General features: G+C 53.5%; 1 long non-coding RNA gene across 1 annotated transcript; it reads right to left on the reverse strand.

The window, feature by feature from the left end:
- Nucleotides 1-12,280: 12,280 nt before the first annotated feature.
- LOC120381744 lies at nt 12,281-18,432 on the reverse strand. The gene is made up of 3 exons (XR_005588146.1): nt 18,296-18,432; nt 17,188-17,304; nt 12,281-12,343 (listed from the first exon to the last, which is right to left on the reverse strand). It is a non-coding gene; the product is annotated as an uncharacterized LOC120381744 (long non-coding RNA).
- Between the last annotated feature and the right edge of the window lie 1,485 nt (nt 18,433-19,917).

Here is a 19,917-nt window from a genome sequence, read left to right on the forward strand (position 1 = left end):
TACGTGACGTGGCCACGTCAGTCCAGGAGACAGGCCTGGTCTGTCCCATCGGCCCTGGGTTTAGCAGCCCTGCTGTGACATCATGAGCGACCAGACAGTAACCGGCTCGTCTCCTACCCGAGTCAGCCACTAGGGGAGACAGAATCACACGCTCCCAGGGCAGGGGGCAGCTTCCTATTCAGTGCAGTTATCAAACCTAGCGGCCCATGAGGGGGATCGAAATGGAGCCCAGAACTTACCTGCCCCCAGTGCTCCCAGCACCCTAAAAAGGGAGAGAAAGAGGAGGCCGTCAGGGGGAGTGTCCCTGGGTGGGGAGGCCTCCTGCTCTGCAGGGGTCACCACTGAGGCCTTGGGCAGTAGGGGAATTTCAGGTTTCCATTCCCAGAGCTGCTGCCCCCCTACCAGCCCCAGCAATCCCTGCGGGCAGGTCCCACTGCGGAAATCTTCTCCCCGGGCACTTTACAGGCAGAAGATATTTCTCTGCATTGAGAATCAAATTCCCCCCAGTGCTGAGAGACCCAGAAGGCCCCTGGCCCCACTAAACCCATTAACCTGCAGTGACAGGGGCCTTGGGCCTAACTCGGGACCTCAGCATGGTGGGGGAGGGGATTTCACCCTCCAAGTGCAAACGCAGAGAGACATTTCCAGGAGAGAAGGTCTTGGGGATGCAGCATCCAGGACTCCCAGGGCCCATCCCTGGCGCCGCTGCCAGACTCACTGGGTGACCTTGGGCAGGGCTCTGCCCCTCCCTCTGCCTCACTTTCCCCATTTGTCCCATAGGGATAATGCCCCTGACCCCACTCTGTAAAGGGCTTTGGGGTCTAGGGCTCAGAAGCGCCTAGAGAAACGCTGCGTATGATCATTGCAATGACAGCCTGACCTGCAGGGGTTGGCTCAGCAGCTGCTGCCCCTTCTCTCCTCCTCTCCCGCTGAGCAGGGAAATCTCCCAGGACAGGCTGCAGACGCCCTCATCCCTTCTCTGGACAATGGCTCTCTCTAGCTCCTCCAGCCGGGACAGCAGCCGCTGCTCCTGCTCCTCCAGAAACCCTCGCAGCTCCTGCCACTCCCAGACGATCTTCTGCCTCTCGGCTTCCGTCTGTTTCTGCAACAGGGAGAGGGCGGCTCAGTAACGGGGGAACACAGAACATAAGAACGGCCAGACTGGATCAGACCAAAGGCCCATCTAGCCCGGTATCCTGTCTTCTGACAGAGGCCAATGCCAGGTGCCCCAGAGGGAATGAACAGAACAGAGAATCATCAAGTGATCCATTCCCAGCTTCTGGCAAACAGAGGCTAGGGACACCATCCCACTCATCCTGGCTAATAGCCACTGATGGACCTGTCCTCCATGCACTTCTCTAGTTCTTTTTAGAACCCTGTTAGTGTCTTGGCCTTCACAGCATCCCCTGGCAAGGGGTTCCCCAGGTTGACTGTGTGTTGGGTGAAGAAATACTTCCTTTGTTTGTTTTAAACCTGCTGCCTATTCATTTCACTGGATGACCCCTAGTTCTTGTGTTATGAGGAGGAAATAACACTTCCTTATTTACTTTCGCCACACAAGTCATGATTTTATAGACCTCTACCATATCCCCCCTTAGTCGTCTCTTCTCCAAGGTGAACAGTCTCAGGCTTTGTCTACACTGGCACTTCTCTCCTGCCAACAAACAGCAGCTACACTGCGCGCCTGTCAGCAGAACGACTGTAGCGGCACAGCCGTGTGGCTAAAAGCTGCGGCGTGCAGCCATAGCTTCAGTCTTATTAATCTCGCCTCATGCGGAAGCTGTTCCATATCCTTCATCATTTTTGCTGACCTTCCCTGAACCTTTTCCAATTCCAATATATCTTTTTTGAGATGGGGCGACCAGATCTGCACACAGTATTCAAGATGTGGACATACCATGGATTTATATAGAGGCAATAGGATATTTTCTGTTTTATTGTCTATCCCTTTCCTAATGATTCCCCACATTCTGTTTGCTTTTTTGACTGCTGCTGCAGATTGAGTGGATGTTTCCAGAGAACTATCCACAGTGACTCCAAAATCTCTTTCTTGAGCGGTAACAGCTAATTTAGACCTCATCATTTTATGTGCATTTGATATTATCTCTTCCAATGTGCACTATTTTGCATTTATCAACATTGAAATTCATCTGCTCCATAACAGGAGAAAATCATAAATGCACCTGGGGGCGGGTGGCAGAGTTATTTACCAGAACACAAGATCTCTGGTGGTGGGGGATGGGAAGTTCATTTATCCCAGGAAGGGAGGAGGGATCAGGACCGGTGTGAGCTGTACATCACCTACAGGAGGGACACTTCTCCCCAAAACCTCATCAACGTGCACTGAGCCAAATCCTCCATCTCTGCAGCCCACATTTCATCTCCTTCCTCCCCATCCCCTCAGGAGCTAGAAAGGATCCCTGGTCACTGTGACGTCCAGACAGCCCGTGGGCAGGGGCTCTGGGCTAACACAGACTGACCCTCTCCTGCCCAGCAGCCTCCTGCGTCCTAAGGGCATCACGTTACCCCCGTGTCTGACCCTGCAGGCTCCCTGGGCTCCAGCGGGGATGGGTCCCTGGCTGAGGCTGGCACGGTGGGCCCTGCATTCATTCACCAGGTCATTCTTATGCTAGGCAAACCTAAGTGGCGGGGGGCTCTGGGCACCTACCAGCAGCTCCTCGCTCTGCCGCTCCTCCTCGGCTTTGGCTGCTTCTCTCTCTTTTCCCAGAGGGGCCAGATGCTTTTGTGGGGCCTCCTGGAAGAAGCAGGGGAGGGAGGGTTAGAAACTGCTGCAAACCTCCCAGCTGCCAGATTTCAGGGCCCGTCCTGCCCTGCAGACGCCTGTGCAGGGTCCCTGGGACTCAGACTGAGAGGAGCTGGTGAAACAGGGAGCAGCTTTTCCAGGAAACGCAGGGCCCCAGGCTGCAGGGACAGGGGTGCAGCCCAACCCCCAGCTCCCCGGGGCCTCACCCACATCCCAAGCAGCCAACTTCAGACAGTCCCCCACTTTCCCCAGCACCAGCCCCCAAAGCTCCCACAGGGCCAGATCTGAACATGGAGTCCCCCAAACATCCCCCAGCCCTGACCCCCAGCGTACCCCAAACTCCCAGCTCCCCCAGCCGCTCCCCATCCCTGACCCCAGCGCACTCCCAGCTCCCCACAGCCCCATCCCCAGCAGCTCTCCCACAGCCCTGACCCCCAGTGCACCCCAAACTCCCAGCTCCCCCAACCCCATCCCCAGCCGCTCCCCAGCCCTGACCCCAGTGCACCCCAAACTCCCAGCTCCCCACAACCCCATCCCCGGCCGCTCCCAGCCCTGACCCCACAGCACACCCCAAACTCCCAGCTCCCCACAGCCCCCATCCCCAGCCGCCCCCCGCCGGCTCTGATCCCCAACACAGTCCCAGCTCCCCGCCCTGAACAACCCAGATTCCCCACCCCGGGCTCTGCAGCCGAGCCGCGTTCGGGCCCAACCGCTCCCGGGCTCCGTCGCCCGGCCCCGCCCCGGGCCACTTGCCCCCGCAGCCCCACCCTGGCCGAGCGGAGCTGGGACCCCTGGGCAGGGGCGAACCAGGCAGCCGGGCCCGGCCCTCCCGGCAGGAGCGTGTCCGCCCCCCACGTGTCCCCGTGCTGCCCCCGGCCCCACCGCGCTGCCCCGCGGGCTGCAACAGCCCCCGCGCCGCGCTCCTGGCCCCGGCCATGGCCCCGCTGCTGCACAAAGGGGCAGGGGCGGGGGCGGGGGCTGGGCCGGGAAGGGCGGCTCCTCCCAGGCCTGGGCCTGGCCCGCCCCGCCCCACGCAGGGGGATGGGACACGCGGGGACCCACCTCAGCCCAGAGGGGGCAGGAGGGGGCGGGGGCCCCCAGGGGAAAAGCGGGGGCGGGGCGGGGGCTGCTGAACCATCAGACTAAGGAGCCCCCGGGCAGCATATTAACGCGCCTCCTGCAGCTGTGCGCTGCTCCCGGGCACTGCGCATGCTCAGTGACAGCCGCTGAAGCCGCTGCCCTTCCCCCTGCCCGTATCAGCTCAACATTCTGCTCCTTCCAGGGGCTGGAGCGGGGCGGGGAGAGTGACAGGGGGCGGGGCTGAGCAGGGGGCGGGAATTGCCCGGGCCGTGGGGTCAGGCAGCTGGAGGCAGGGGCAGGAGAGGGGCTAAGGGACAAAACCAGGGCTGGGGGGAGGAGCAGGAGTGAAGCCCAGGAGTGAGGCTCTGGCAGAGGGTGACTAAGGGCAAAACCCAGCACAGGCGGGGCACAGGGGGCAGCAGTGACCCCAGTGTTTGCAAAAACGGTGGGGGGCAAAGCAGGTTTTATTTTAATTTCCCCTCTCACAGACAGCACCGCTCGGCAGGGGCTTCCCAGGGCTGGTTCTTACAGACACAGGCATCCCCCTGCCTAGCCAGTGCAGCTCCCCTCTGTCTGATCCAACCTACGGAGGCTCTGTCTGCCCTACACAGTTCAGAGCGCTGCGGTGGGTGCCGGTGCGCCTGGTAATCCACCTCCACGAGGGGATGCGCTCTGAGCACTGGGAGCCGAGCCTGTCCACGCTAGCGCTTTAAAGCGCTGAAACTTGCTGCGCTCGGGATGTGTGTGTGTGATTTTTCACACCCCTGAGCCAGCGAGTTCGAGCGCTTTAGCTTGCCAGTACAGATAATCCCTGAGACTTAATTCAGTAAAACATTTTACACAGATCCCCTCAGAAACAAAGAATCCCTTCTCACTGTATCTGAATGCACAGAGTCTCCAATCAGTTTCCTAAGTTGTTTTATCTGCTGCTGGGATAACCTGAATTCTCTGAATTTTTAAATTTAATTTTTTCTTCTCATTTTAGAGCTGACAGAATTTCTGGCCTAGTGTCAAAACTTTGTTTTGAGTCAATCCACCACTGGGGATTGCATTTTTGCAACTGTTATTTTGCCTCAGTCTAGCCCTTAGTGTTTTTCCACATGCCGTTGTGTACAGCTTGATTCTCAAATATTCAATAAAGGCAGGATACTATCGCCTGTTAACTATCCACTAATGTTATATGTGTCCCCTACATAAACGTATACATAATGTTTACACCATTTTTTTTCTAAACCCACAAACCTGCCTGGCCCTCCTCACTGTCTGCCATCTCACACAGAACCATGGAGCTTGCATGGCTCTGCACTATTATCATGAGCGTTTGCACCCAAAGGTGCATGCTCCTTTCCTATTTGCAGATCAGCAAACATACATTATACTCTACAGTCTTTATGAAAATATGCTTATGATCTGGATATGACATAGCTAATATATACTTTATGCAAGATGGCTGATGTGAGGTATCATTGCAAAACTTAAGACCTATTGACTGTGTTAATCCAACCTGTATGCATGTAACGTTTGTACCTGAGGCTAGAAATATTAACCATGTCTCTGTATTTCAAAGGTGCTCTGTTGGAGGAGGCCAGACAATGTTAGTGGCTTATTGAAGGAATGCACAAAGACATAAAGCTTACCCCAGGAACTGTGTGCAACAGGAACCTCTGAACGATAGTGTTATACAATAGGGACTACTTGAGCAGGATCAAATACCCGCACACAGTGGGTGCTGTTTTGTTGTACAGACAAAACTACACGGATCTTTTCAGGGGGCAAGACAAAGATGCCACATTTATTATGATAATTGATTTATGACCAAGAACTAATATTTTAATCCTTATACACACACATTATACCTAATACCTATACACACACACATTCACACACACACATGTTGGTGTCACTAGGCATAACTCTAGGTAACTCGGGGGGGTGGAAGACCAAGAGTGTCAATGAAGCCCCCCTGCTCTAGGCCTAAGTGAACCAAGGCTCCTCCATGATGAACTTTAACCAACCTAAGTAGCTGCAAAACAAAATGTGTAACAGTCAGCTAACTGCTCAAGGCAGTCTGAAGCGGTAGTGATAAGGGAAGTCTACATGCCTCTGTGACGGACAAGATAACAGGTCCTCCTTCACCTGGAGAACTCCCTTGCGAAACTCCCTTCAATGTTCCCAGAACCTCCCCAGACTGCACCCCAGGGTGACAACCCATCACACCCTAGATTACACAAGTCTCAGCGGGTTGGTAACATCCTGTTATTTCCTGCCTCCCACCACCTGTAGCAGCTACCACCTTCCTATGCCTTTACTGCTCCTCTCCCTCCAAGCAGAGCCCACCACCAGCTCCCTGATAATCTCTTACCTGAGCCAGCTCCATTGCAGCCATTTCCTTCCCCCTGGGAGGATGGGATAATCTGGAACAAACGTGGACGTTATTTTGTAGCCTGTCAGGGCGAGAAGGGCAATGTGAGAGAATTCAGACGGGGCTTTTGTCCATTCCACAAGCCGATTCCCTCCAGGATTTTTCCCTGCTAACGGACATTCTAGGTTCTGCCACACTCTGAAGCACAAAGTGACCTTATTCCAGTACAGGTCTAGGCCCCTCCTACCAGGGTGTAACCCTCTGACACCCTCTGAAACCCTCCCAGTAGCAGAGTCTCTGTGTTACACTTATCAAGTTTGCGGATGATACCAAAATGGGAGGGGCTGCAACTGCTTTGGAGGATAGGATTAAAATTCAAAATGATCTGGACAAACTGGAGAAATGGTCTGAAGTAAATAGGATGAAATTCAATAAGGACAAATCCAAAGTACTCCACTTAGGAAGGAACAATCAGTTGCACACATACAAAATGGGAAATGACTGCCTAGGAAGGAGTGCTGCGGAAAGGGATCTGGGGGTCATAGTGGATCACAAGCTAAATATGAGTCAACAGTGTAACGCTGTTGCAAAAAAAGAAAACATTCTGGGATATATTAGCAGGAGTACTGTGAGCAAGACACGAGAAGTCATTCTTCTACTCTACTTCGAACTAATTAGGCCACAACTGGAGTACTGTGTCCAGTTCTGGGGGCCACATTTCAGGAAAGATTTGGACAAATTGCAGAAAGTCCAGAGAAGAGCAAAAATAAATGATCAAAGATCTAGAAAACATGACCTAGGAGGGAAGATTGAAAACATTGTGTTTGTTTAGTTTGGAGAAGAGAAGACTGAGAAGGGACATGATCAGAGTTTTCAAGTACATAAAAGGTTGTTACAAAGATGCGGGAGAAAAATTGTTCTTCTTAACCTCTGAGGATAGGATAAGAAGCAATGGGCTTAAATTGCAGCAAGGGCGGTTTAGGATGGAGATTAGGAAAAAAAACCTTCCTAACTGTCAGGGTGGTTAAGCACTGGAATAAATTGCCTAGGGGGGTTCTGGAATCTCCATCATTGGGGATTTTTAAGAGCAGGCTGGACAAACACCTGTCAGGGATGGTCTAGATAATACTTAGTCCTCCCTTGAAGGCAGGGGACTGGCCTAGCTACCTCTCGAGGTCCCTTACAGTTCTATGATTCTAAGAACCAAAGGCCAGAGAAGAGCAGAATCAAAGGAGTCACTCTGGGGATTCTCCCTGTCACTGTCCCCAAGGCAGCTCTCTCAGGTTTACAAAGCTGTTTGATGCTCCAGCCTTTATACAGTCTCTCCTGGGAGTGCCCCTTTCAAGGGCTGGGCCTAGTTTTAGCTTTTGACAAGCGTGACCCCGGGGGTGCTGAGACTGGGCCTTCTTGCCTCAGCACATCTTGTTCCTTTCTGTGGCTCCCCAGCGAGTCCCACAGCCTCATACAGACTGTGAACATAAGAAGAGCCCACTGCCTCAGACCAATGGTCCATCTAGCTCAGTGGCCAATGCCAGGTGCTTCAGAGGGAATGAACAGAACAGGTAACCATCAAGTGATCCATCCCCTGTCACCCATTCCCAGCTTCTGGCAAACAGAGGCTAGAGACACCATCCCTGCCCAGCCTGCCTGTGACACTGGCAGATGAGGTGTTAGCTCTTGCAAAAGCCCCCATGTCTTCATTGAACAGGGACAAACGCATCGCTGGAATCAGTCTGACTCACCTGTGTTAGTATTGTTAAGAGGTATTAGAATTATAAGAATGTGTTTAGACTTCATTAAATGCTTGTGAGTTGCTGCCTGGGATAATATCTGACTAGTTGTATTGTGAGCCTCTGTGGCTCTGTAAATCACCAGAGGAGAGAGACTTTACCTATGTGAAGTGCTGATTGGCAACAGAATCCATTACACCCTGCCTGGCAGGAAAGGTCCATCAACACCAGATGGACCATTACGGGATGTTAAAGAAGACACAAGACTGTTGTTGTGCTCTTGACTTCCCAGTAGCTGAGTTTACAGCTCAAATCACATGGCAGGAAGGGGGTAAAAAACCCCATACAGAAATGTAGTGAGGCGGTGTGGCTCCCCGCCGCCCCAGAGGGGGAAGAGCCCATCCGGAGGCCGGAGTGGGCGGAGCTAGGGAGCGCTGAGCTCACCCCTCAGAGGGTCAGGCGGCGACCCAGAACTATAAAGACCGGCCCTCAGCGCTCACTAGGAGCCCAGCCGCCGGAGAGAACAGACGTCCCTAGTGGAACCCATGACTAGGAAACCCCCGCAGCCCAAGGCGGCCGCCCAGATTGGCCAGACCAGCCCTGCGCCCGCTATCCAGAGGAGTTGCCAGGCCTGCCGATCAACCCCTGCCCCGAAGAACCCATGCTCCTGGATCCCCCAGAGGCCAACACCAAGACCCAGTTTGGGCCCGAGGGGGAGTGTGGAAATAGCCCGGGGGCAGCCAATCCCAGTCTGGCTGCAGCACTACCAGAGCCTATGTCGGTGTGTTGCGGCCAGGATCCCCACTGACTACGCAGTGGGTCTTCTGCTGCTGCTAGTGCCCCGGGCTGGGATGCAGTGGAGTGGGAGGGCCTGCGTCCCCCCTGCCACCCAACTCCTGGGTGGAAGACTCTCCCTCTCCCTGGCCTGAAAAGGCTGGGACCTATTGTTACTGCTCAGCCCTGCCTGAGGGCCTGAGCCCCTGACTCAGTGTTTGTTGCCCCGCCCTGAGCCGGGGCCGGGCTGACCAGGTTTCTGCCGGTTACAGCAAGGGCTACCGAGGGAGACCCCCATGGCCGGACTAATTCCCCGGGATCAACTGTGGGTAGTGAGCCGGTGTGGTTCCCCACCGCCCCGGAGGGTCGAGCCCTGGCGAACCCTTGTAGAAGAAGGAACTGATTATCTGTATGCTGCTTGGACTCTGGGGGGGCAAAGTTTCTAGGCAAAAGGAAGAGATCCCCAGCTGCTTGGCCTGGGTTAGTCCTAAGGAAGATATAGGGCAACTCCAGCAGAGCCTGGGGGCTGTGGGCATGGGTAGCAGTTCTGGAGCTGGGCCTCTGTCCTCTCTAGCTCCCATGGCAGATGGCTCTGGCAGCATCAAGTGGGTCCATCACTGCAGGGAAAGGTTGGGGTAGTGTCTGAGATCAGGGTGAGAATTGGAGGGGAGTCCATTCTCAAGAATGGGGGATGGAATTCACCTCCGCACCCCTCTACAGAGCTCAGCAACTAGGGCTTTATCCAGTGAAGTGAAATTCACTCTGGGTGACTTTTAGTCAGCCACTGAAAGATCCTTGTGCCTTCGGTTCCACACTGGCCACAGGAGTTCACTAGTTCTCTCTCCCCAGACTCCCGGGGGCAGCCAGGGATAATTAGTGGGTTATGGGAATTAGAAGATGAAAATTCACTAAGAACAATGATATTTGTGTGTTTATTATTAAATCCCCAGACACCCACCAAACCCCGTCCTGCTTCCGATGAGCTATAAATATCTAAGGGACTCGGCTACTGATCCTGCAGTCAGTTCCTGCCCTTCCCCACTTTCTAAAGCAGCACTTTTAAGAACAGGGCAGGGAAACATGTAAATACTTTGAACCAAATTCCAGGAGCTGCTGAGCATGGAGAAGTTAAAATGAAACCAAGGTTCCGTCTCTCCAAGGACCTGGCCCCTAGTGCAAAATACAACACTCCTCAGGAATCTGAAATGGCCACTTCATAACTGATAATGTTACTAATCTGTTCACTTCTGGGAATTACCACTAAGAGAAACAACCCAGTGACGGTGATATCCTGAGGAAAAGATCTCATGTGTCTTTAGATCATACCAATTTGTAAGCTGGAACGATATACACTAAAATGCCTAATTCGTAGCCCTACAGCAATTGCCTGGTGTCACTAAAGGGCAGAATTAAGGTTGGTGCCTTAGTTGTGAATTTCCATCCCCTAGCATATTGCAATTGCTGTTAAGTGGGTTTGACAAAATTCATTGTGTCTATTTCTTTCTTTTAATTTCAATAGATAGCGATATTTATTTTTAAGCCCTTTTTTCAATGTTTACAATTTTAATGTTCAGAGCTGTGGGAAGTTATGGGGGTCGTCAGACAACAATTATTTAATAACAGTAACTGTTGAGATTCCAAAAGCCAAATCATATAACTGTTCAAAGAGAAATTGTCAATGTCACAGGCAAAATATACAGTGTAAATATCCTTAAATCAAACTCCACTTTCTCCAGAAGCATTTCTGTATATTACCTATATAAATATTTTTTCGTGTGTGTGTGTGTGTGTGTGTGTGTACAGTGAAATTAACATTTGCTGCAATTTATTCATAAAAATCCAATCCTTTCAAGCATAATTTTAAGTAATGAAGTACTTGAAGTCTTTCACTTCCTAGACTGGAATGTTTCACTTCAGGATAATTACACCCTCCCTGTGATGTATTTTACTCTCAGTACTGTAACCCCCTCGTGATGTAGCTCCTGTCTAGGAGCTCTGCTGAAGCCAGTGGCATTATGATCAGGTGACACACTGACATGAGCAGAGACACATGGGGGAAGGGGGAGGATGAGGTAACATGGAGGCTACCAGAGTTGAACGTGGCCGTAAGAGCAAACGCTCTCTCAGCCTCTCCTCTCTCCCACCTCCCAGAGTCAGTAATTCTGAATCGTTCCCTGAAATGTAAATAGCCCCAGTATGAGAGACAGTGATTAACGCAGGTACCTTAGGGGCTGCGGCGCCAACCCCCTGCCTGGATGAGGAGGGTGAAGAATTGCAGTAGAAATGGGTTAGGTTGGGAGAGGGCACAGCTGATGGGGGACTGGGAGCTGAGTTGACCAAGAGACCAGAACTCATGGGGGGGTTGGGAGAAGAAGTCAACAGGACTGCGTAGAGGCATTTCAGTGTATTTTCTTCATTAACCATTCTGCCATGTAGTCTCATAGACTTTGTCAGAAGGGACCATTATGATCATCTAGTCTGACCTCCTGCACAAAGCAGGCCATAGAATCCTACCCATCCACTTCTATAACAAACCCCTAACCTATGTCTGAGTTACTGAAGTCTTCAAATTGTGGTTTGAAGCCCTCAAGCTGCAGAGAATCCTCCAGCAAGTGACCCATTTGGGCTTTGGCTACACTTGCAAATTTGCAGCGCTGCAGCAGGGTGTGAAAAAACACCCTCTCCAGCGCTGCAAATTGCGGCGCTGCAAAGTGCCAGTGTGATCAGAGCCCCAGCGCTGTACATTAATCCCCACAGGGAGGTGGAGTACGGACAGCGCGGGGAGAGCTCTCTCCCAGCGCTAAGTGTAGCCAAAGCCTTGGAAACTTTTCATTCACATCTAAACACCTTGGAGCTAAGCTGGGTTGATGCATTTCCACTTACAGTGGTACAGTTGTAATTAGGTGCTTAATCAGATGCTCATGCAGCACAAAGCAGTCAATAATGGGTGTGCTTTCATTCATCAACTTGACTGTGTGCTGTGCATCGCTTTGAAAAAAAGATGCTGTGAGGGAGTGTCAACATTTTAGGCATTAAGAAATGGTAAGTAGGTGTCAGTTCATTTCCCATGCGTTTCTCTCCTAATTTTAATGTCAGTTTTGAATCAGTATTAATACCATGTTGTTTTAACAGCAGTAGGGTCCATTTGTATAATTGTTTGCAAGATTTCATTGGATATTGTGACCCAGCCGTCTTCACCTTTTATTTTCAGATTCCTAAATACACCCCAACGCACCTCTCCTGACAGACTGCAGGCCCTGGCTGGTGACATGCTCCTTAGAGAGCAAACACCTGACGAGCCCTTTCGCCCTAAAACGCGCATTTGGCTCTTTGTCGTTGCTTTATCCGCCCCACCAGAAAACGCTACAGGGAACCCGGTCATTACAGCCGACCGTCACTAGGTACCGTTCTACCAGCTCTGGGCCAACAGTCAAATGGTTCTGTTTGTTCATCTTTCATTCAGCTTTGCAATTCTTAGATCCCTTTACCTGGCACAACAGTGGGGTCTGATCTCACCTGGGGTCTCTTCAGTGCCTGGCAGAACAGGGCCCAGATCTCAGTTGGGGTCTCTGCAGCACCTGGCAGAACAGGGCCATGCTCAGTACGATAAGAGCCCTGATCTCAGTCACACACCTGGAGAGAAAAGGGGGAAGATTTTTGAGCATTAGATATCAGTATTTCAGAACTGAGGAGAAAATGGGGCACAAACTAAATATTTGCCAATATAAGAGAGAAGCACCAACATCTGGGAGATTTTGTGTCACCATTTAGATGAGAAAAGATGGGAAATTGGAGGGGATTATACAAGGATATTGAATCAACAACAGAATGGGAGGGATTCTTCTTGCTCCACACTCACATGGCCGGCAGGGAGCCCTGGGTGATGTCTTTTCATAGGGGAAAGGAGGGGGCTGGAGTGAGAAAGTCACTATCAGTGGGGAGGGCCTGGCAGTGGGGTCTGGGAATGTGACTAGCAGGTGGGGGGGGAGGGGTGCAGTGTATATTGGAAAAGGGGTAAAATAAATGCAAACAAAACATGGCACTTAATTAAAATCCTGTTAGGGCTCCAAAAGGAGCCCTAGTAGATTGTGCTGCTTTTTCAGATCTTCTGAGCAGTGTTTTGAAGCAGAAGAGGAAAGTGAACAGTAATAAGAACCCTGGTGGAAGTGGGGATAGAGGGTTGAGGGTTTCCCAGAGACGGGAGACCCATAGAGACTGGTGGGGGTATTGCCAGGGGGCAGCACCCCAAAGAAAACGGGCACTGGGTCCAGGAGGGTCATAGGGGCCACTGGCCTGCAGAGGGAGCTTCGAGGGCTGGATGAGCTAATTCCCTGAGACGACCAGCAGGAGGCGCCGCAGGGGTGAGTGCCGCACTGCTACACTACCTTAAAGGTGACCTGCAGAGTATTTTTGAGCAAGTGGGTCTGTACACCTTTTTCTTTCTTTACGATGGAGAAAGAAAGCATGAGAAGGCTTTTCTTTCCCTGGTTTTGATGGTGGAGTTCTTGGAAGTCTCAGGCAATGTCTAGAGGGATCGCTCAGTGGTTTGAGCATTGGCCTGCTAAACCCAGGGTTGTGAGCTCAATCCTTGAGGGGGCCACTTAGGGATCTGGGGCAAAAATTGATCCTGCTAGTGAAGGCAGGGGGCTGGACTTGATGACCTTTTGAGGTCCCTTCCAGTTCCAGAAGATCGGAAATGTGTCCCTTTTGAAACAGTCTCTGAGCTGCTGATAGCTTTGAATCCAGAGGCAAGCCAAGAAAGACTCTGTGTGGATGCAAATTACCCAGCTGATGGGGGAAGGAGGAAACTGCAATTTGCAGCACAAAGAACCTGAGAATAATGAACACATCTGGTCAGCACACAAAGTACTGTTCTTTTATTAGTTGTCCCCTGAAATTAGTGGGTTTCTGAGGTCCTGTAGATCCTCCCCTTAGGCTGGGGGGGGGTGGGAATCCATTGGCAGAGGGCGGGCTTCCATCAGGAAACCCAATAGATACTAGAAGACTCAGATTGTGGCCCTCCAGAAAAGGGAGGTGGAAAAACAAGCCAAACCTGAAAATAAGGGAGACAGGTTAACCCTGAGAGAGAGAGAGAGAGTGTGTGTGTGTGTACAGAGCAGAAATCTGAAGCTGTGGGAAACTGAGGCACGCCACCTCATAAATTTCATCAATGATCAGTGAGTGAGATAAGTCACTAGCCTGACTCTAGAACAAAACAAGGACAGCCTGGAGGTAATTTTTCTGTTTTTCCTGCAATTAGCAAGGAAATTTGTAAAAGGAATTGGTATTATTATTAAGAAATAATCTGTCCCCACCAGGGGGGTGGAAATTGTTTCTTTTGTTTTTCAGACACTCTACAACCATGCTGGCGCCAGCGGAAGAATAACCCAGAATACAATGGATCTATGTTTTGTGTTGTTTGTCTGTGGTGTTGGTCTTGCTGCTAGCATGATGTGGATGGGGGATGGCTCCAAAAGGCTGACCTGGGGGGAGGGGGAGATGTGTATGGGAATGCAAAATGCTCAACTGGGATGCCAGCACCTGTGTAATGGCTACTATGGTGCCTGGAAATAGAACGGCAACTAAGGTGGGCCCCACAAGCCCTATGGGAATAATCAGCAGGGGAGGGAAACTGGGAAACAATGGAGGGGTGTGAAAAATGGTGCACATCAAAGGAAATGTTTGGCCGTGCCCCTCTCCTATGACTATGCAGGAGCAGGATCCATGTCCTGTGGCAAGGGGTGGACAATTGGGTGTGCTGTGTATGAGGGGTTTTGCTGGAAATGTACATATTTCTGGGGGCACAATTACACCAGCCCCAACCAAACTACACACATCCACACGCTGCTATCTGGACTTTGGTGCACAAATGGATCTGTAAATCTTATTGCTGTGAATAATTGAACCGGGGCATACCGCCTGATTCCATACCAAGTGGTTACGTTGGCTTGGACAATAACCCATTTCTCTGTGGACATTCAATGGACTTATAATATGGACAAAAGCACGTAAAACCTGCAGGGGCAGCTTGCTGCAGCTGCCAGCAACTGGACACATTAAGATCCTGACCCTGTCGAAGGAGGAGAGGCAGTGTTTCGGTCGTGGCTCGGACGTGGGACCATACTGCAGTGGTCAGGACTCGGTGTTGCTGTGCATTGTATATTGTTAACAGCACTTGTGTCACGCTGCATGTGCAGATAACCTATAAGTAACGTAGTAAGCCCTTCCCACCCCGCAGTGTGCAAGACAACCTGGGCCCAATCTAATGGGAAGTCTGGGACACTAATTGGACTAGGTGTGGTATGCCCGTATGAGAGAAGGTGCAGGGCACGGGACTACACAAGGGGCAGTGGGACAAATGGAATATTGACACCTTCCACCTTGATGCCTGGCCCTATCAGAAAATGTGTCGCCATCTGTCCTGTGCTTTTCCAGGGATACCTGGGGAGGAGGATCTCAAAAGAAAAAGAAAAAAAAAAGGGGGTGGAGTGTTAGGATAGAGCTATTCAGGCCTGTCTGCAAAGGCCTGGACTGTAAGAATGTAGGTGTATTCTTATCACTTCGCTAGTTACAGAGGTATAAAAGAAGGAATCAAAGATCACTGTCTGTGGAATGACTTCTCTTACTGCGACAGGCTAAGGCCTTCAGCCAAGATGTAGTTAGGCAGCCATACGCTGGGAAGTGTCTGGTCACATCCTCACATTCCAAACTAGTCACATTGAAATAAGGTGCTATTGGTCTGTTAGGAATACAATCCTGCCCTGATATTTCTATCACCGCCAGAGAAAGAGAAGAGCCTAGAAGATGTAAAAGGAAACCTGGTTTGATAGCGTCCTGTCTGGCAAAAACTCACTTATCAATAGACACAGCTGGAAAACCCTTATGTCTGTATAAATGTAGTTGTGAAATCCTCCCTTCTGTATTGTTCTGTATGTTTATTTGCATGGTCTCTGTCTGGTTCTGTGATTGTTTCTGTCTGCTGTACAATTAATTTTGTTGGGTGTAAACCAATGAAGGTGGTGGAATATAATTGGTTAAATAACCATGTTACAATATGTTAGGATTGGATAGTTAAATTTCAGTAAAATGATTGGTTAAGAAATAGCTAAGCAAAACTCAGGTTTTACTATATAGTCTGCAGTCAATCAGGAAGTAAAGCGGGGGGGGAATGGGAACAGGGACTGGGGGAATTGGGATCATGTTTTGCTAAAGGGGGAAATGGGAACAGGGGATGGGAACAGGGACAGGGACACAGGCAAGGCTCTGTGGTGTCAGAGCTGGGAAGGGGGACACTGAGGAAGGAAACTGGAATCATTGCTTGCTGGAAGTTCACCCCAATAAACATCGAATTGTTTGCGCCTTTGGACTTGGGGTACTGCTGCTCTCTGTTCATGGGAGAAGGACCAGGGAAGTGAGAGGGTGAAGGACTAAGCCCCCTAACACCAAGTATCCCTAGACATTCCCAGACTGGTGTATCTCTAACCTGGCCTTAAAAACCTACAATGAAGGCAATTCCACAGCCTCCCTTGGAAGCCAATGCAAGGCAAACACAGACCAAAACAACGCTGTACACACACACACTGGGCTTGGGGTTAAGGGGAGAGGCAAGAATTCAAACAATCTGGGTTCAGTTTCCAGTTTTGCCCCAAATTCTCCATGGAAACTTGAGCAAATTACTTCAGCTCTCTGAGCTTCAGTTTCCCCATCTGTAAAATGGAGAGTCGCCTCCCACCATTGACCTATTTAGCCTTTGAGCTTTTTGTGGCAAGGCCTCTCTGTCCCTGTGGGCATGTCCACACTGCAGTCAGACACCAGCAGCTGGTCTGTGCCCGCTGACTTGGGCTCACACGGCTCAGGCTGTGGGGCTGTTTAATTGTGGTGTCCATGTTCTGGCTGGGGCTGCAGCCCAAGGTCTGGCACCCTCCCACCTCGCAGGGTCCTACAGCCTGGCTCCAGCCCGAGCCCAGACACCTACACTGCAATTAAACAGCCCCCTCGCCTGAGCCCTGTGAGCCTGAGTCACCTGGCATGGGCCAGCTGGGTTTTTTTAACGGCAGGGTAGAGATAGCCTTGGTGTCTGTTCATCACCTGTCACAATGGGGACCCTGATCCTGGTCAGTGTCTGTGCAGAGCCCTGTACAACAGGAAGCCTGATCTCAGTCGGGGGCTCTGCAACTCCCGGCATTACAGGATCCCTGATTTAGTTTGGGGTCCCTGCAGCATTTGGCAAAATGTGGGGCCAGGATCCCTGTCAGGGTCTGTGCAGTGCCCAGTACAGTGGTGCAACATGATCTGGGTCGGGGTCAGTGCAGTGCCAGACCCAACGGGGACACAGATCTCAGTCGAGGTCTCTGAAGTGCCCAGCACAATGGAGGCAGCGCTTTGGGTCGCAGTCGTTCGCTGCCTGCGACAAGGGGGGCCGTGATCTCGGTCCAGGTCTCAGTTTTACCTGGCACAACAGTGGGGTCTGATCTCACCTGGGGTCTCTTCAGCACCTGGCAGAACAGGGCCCAGATCTCAGTTGGGGTCTCTGCAGCCGCTGTCAGAACAGGCCCACACTCAGTACGATAAGAGCCCTGATCTCAGTCACACACCTGGGGAGAAAAGCGGGAAGATTTTTGAGCATTAGATCTCAGTATTTCAGAACTGAGGAGAAAATGGGGCACAAACTAAATATTTGCCAATATAAAAGAGAAGCACCAACATCTGGGAGATTTTGTGTCACCATTTAAAGGGTCAAGAGAAAAGATGGGAAATTGGAGGGGATTATACAGGGATATTGAATCAACAACAGAATGGGAGGGATTCTTCTTGTCTCACACTCACATGGCCGGCAGGGAGCCCTGGGTGATGCCTTGTCACAGGGGACAGGATGGGGCTGGAGTGAGAAAGTCAGGATCAGTGGGGAGGGGCTGGCAGTGGGGTCTGGGAATGTGACTAGCAGGTGGGGGCTGCTGGGTTGGGCAGGTTGGGAGGAAGTAGCTGGGAGGAAACCTGGGGCTGGGCCATCTCCATGGGGGACACTTGCTCCTCCCTCCCCTTCCCGGCCCTTCCCAGGCCCCGTTGCCAGCAGAGAGTGGCCCCCCCCAGCCCAGCCCAGAGGTGTCCCTGTCTCAGGGCCCCCCCAGCCTCTGCCCATTCACCCTCTGCCCAGCTCAGGAATCCCTTGGGGGAACCTTGTCCCACCCGCACACGGACAACGCCCTGCAGGTGGCAATGGGTCAAACCCCCAACCCAGAGACCTGACCTGCCCACTGGTGACGGGGAGACAACAGGGGCCACAACCGGGGGGGGGACAGGGAACTTCTCAGGGGTTGGGGGAGGGGGTCACCCTGGGCGCTGCTCGTGGCTCTCTAGGGAGAAAGGGGGCGGGGCGGGGGGAGGGGGGTCCCCACGGGGGGGCAGCGGTAAATCCGAGGGGGTCTCAGCCCCCCCCGTTCTCTCCCCGCCCCACGGGGGTCACCTGCCCCCCCCCGCCCGGTCCGGGCTGCACCGACATTTCCCGCCCCACCCCAGGGACCCCAGGGCTAATGAAGGGCTCTCCCGCCGCGATCTGCGCATGCCCAAAGCTCCAACGGCACCAACCCTTCTCCGGCCCGGGAGAGGCTCCAACGGCCCCGCGCGAGCCAGCCCGGTTCCGGCTTCCCCGCTGACAACACTTCCGCTCCGGGGAGAGTCAGGAACTACATCTCCCAGCCTGCCCCGGGGCCGCTTCCGCCCTCTCCAGCCCAGGTAACGGAGGGTTTCAGCAGGTAAAATCGCGCATGCTCCGTGCGAGCCCCGCTGGGGGCGGGAGAACAAAGCTGCTGCTGCTGCCGCCTCCGCGTGAGCCGGGCCCGGGCTGAGCCGCTGCTGTTCCCCGGGGTCTGTGCGGGGCCCGGCCGGGGGTTCTCCAGCTGGGCCCCGCCCCCCGGGTAGCCCCGGGCTCTGCCCGCCCCAGCCCCGCCCGGAGCCCCGGGAGTGAGAGACCCCGGGGGCGCTGGGGGCGGGCACGTGACTCTGCCCCGGGGAACCCGGGAGAAGCCTCGGAGCCGCCTCGGCCCCAGCGGAGCCGCCGCAGGATCCGCCCCCCGCTGGGATGGGGGCAGCGAGGCGGTGCATTAAATCGCTCCCCATGGCCCTGTGCTACTCCCGGGCACCGCGCATGCTCAGTAGCAGCTGCTGAAGCCGCTGCCCTTCCCCGCCCGTATCAGCCGGAACGTTCCGCTGGGGGCGGGGCGAGGAGCAACAGGGAAGGGGCGGGGCGGGGCTGAGCAGGGAATTGATGGGGGTCAGGCAGGTGGGGGCGGGGCTGGGATGGGGCGGGGCTGAGCAGGGAATTGATGGGGGTCAGGCAGGTGGGGCGGGGCTGGGATGGGGCGGGGCTGAGCAGGGAATTGATGGGGGTCAGGCAGGTGGGGCGGGGCTGGGATGGGGCGGGGCTGAGCAGGGAATTGATGGGGTCAGGCAGGTGGGGGCGGGGCTGGGATGGGGCAGGGGCTGAGCAGGGAATAGATGGGGGGTCAGGCAGGTGGGGCGGGGCTGGGATGGGGCGGGGCTGAGCAGGGAATAGATGGGGGTCAGGCAGGTGGGGCGGGGCTGGGATGGGGCGGGGCTGAGCAGGGAATTGATGGGGGTCAGGCAGGTGGGGCGGGGCTGGGATGGGCGCGGGCTGAGCAGGGAATTGATGGGGGTCAGGCAGGTGGGGCGGGGCTGGGATGGGGCGGGGCTGAGCAGGGAATTGATGGGGGTCAGGCAGGTGGGGCGGGGCTGGGATGGGGCGGGGCTGAGCTGGGAATTGATGGGGTCAGGCAGGTGGGGTGGGGCTGGGATGGGGCGGGGCTGAGCTGGGAATTGATGGGGTCTGGCAGGTGGGGCTGGGATGGGGCGGGGCTGAGCAGGGAATTGATGGGGGTCAGGCAGGTGGGGCGGGGCTGGGGGCTAAAGGGAAGATCCAGGCGAGGGGAGCAGGAGTTGAGCGGGCGCAGAGGGGGAGTCGGGGTTGCGGGGGGGGAAGGTCATTGGGGCGGGACATTTGAACTGTTTTGTGCAGCCAGGAAATTCCCGCGGGGGGGAGGTGAGTTCACTGAATCCTGCCCTGTTTGTGCCCCGTCCTCCCACCTACAAAGTCTCTCCGGCTTTTCCCCTTTTCCCCCCTTATCACAGGTGGCTATAAAATCCAGGAGATCCCCAATGATGAGCTCTCTAATCTCCCCCGATTTCCCCCT

Source organism: Mauremys reevesii, linkage group 14 (genome assembly GCF_016161935.1).
Source record: "Mauremys reevesii isolate NIE-2019 linkage group 14, ASM1616193v1, whole genome shotgun sequence".
NCBI lineage: Eukaryota > Metazoa > Chordata > Testudines > Geoemydidae > Mauremys > Mauremys reevesii.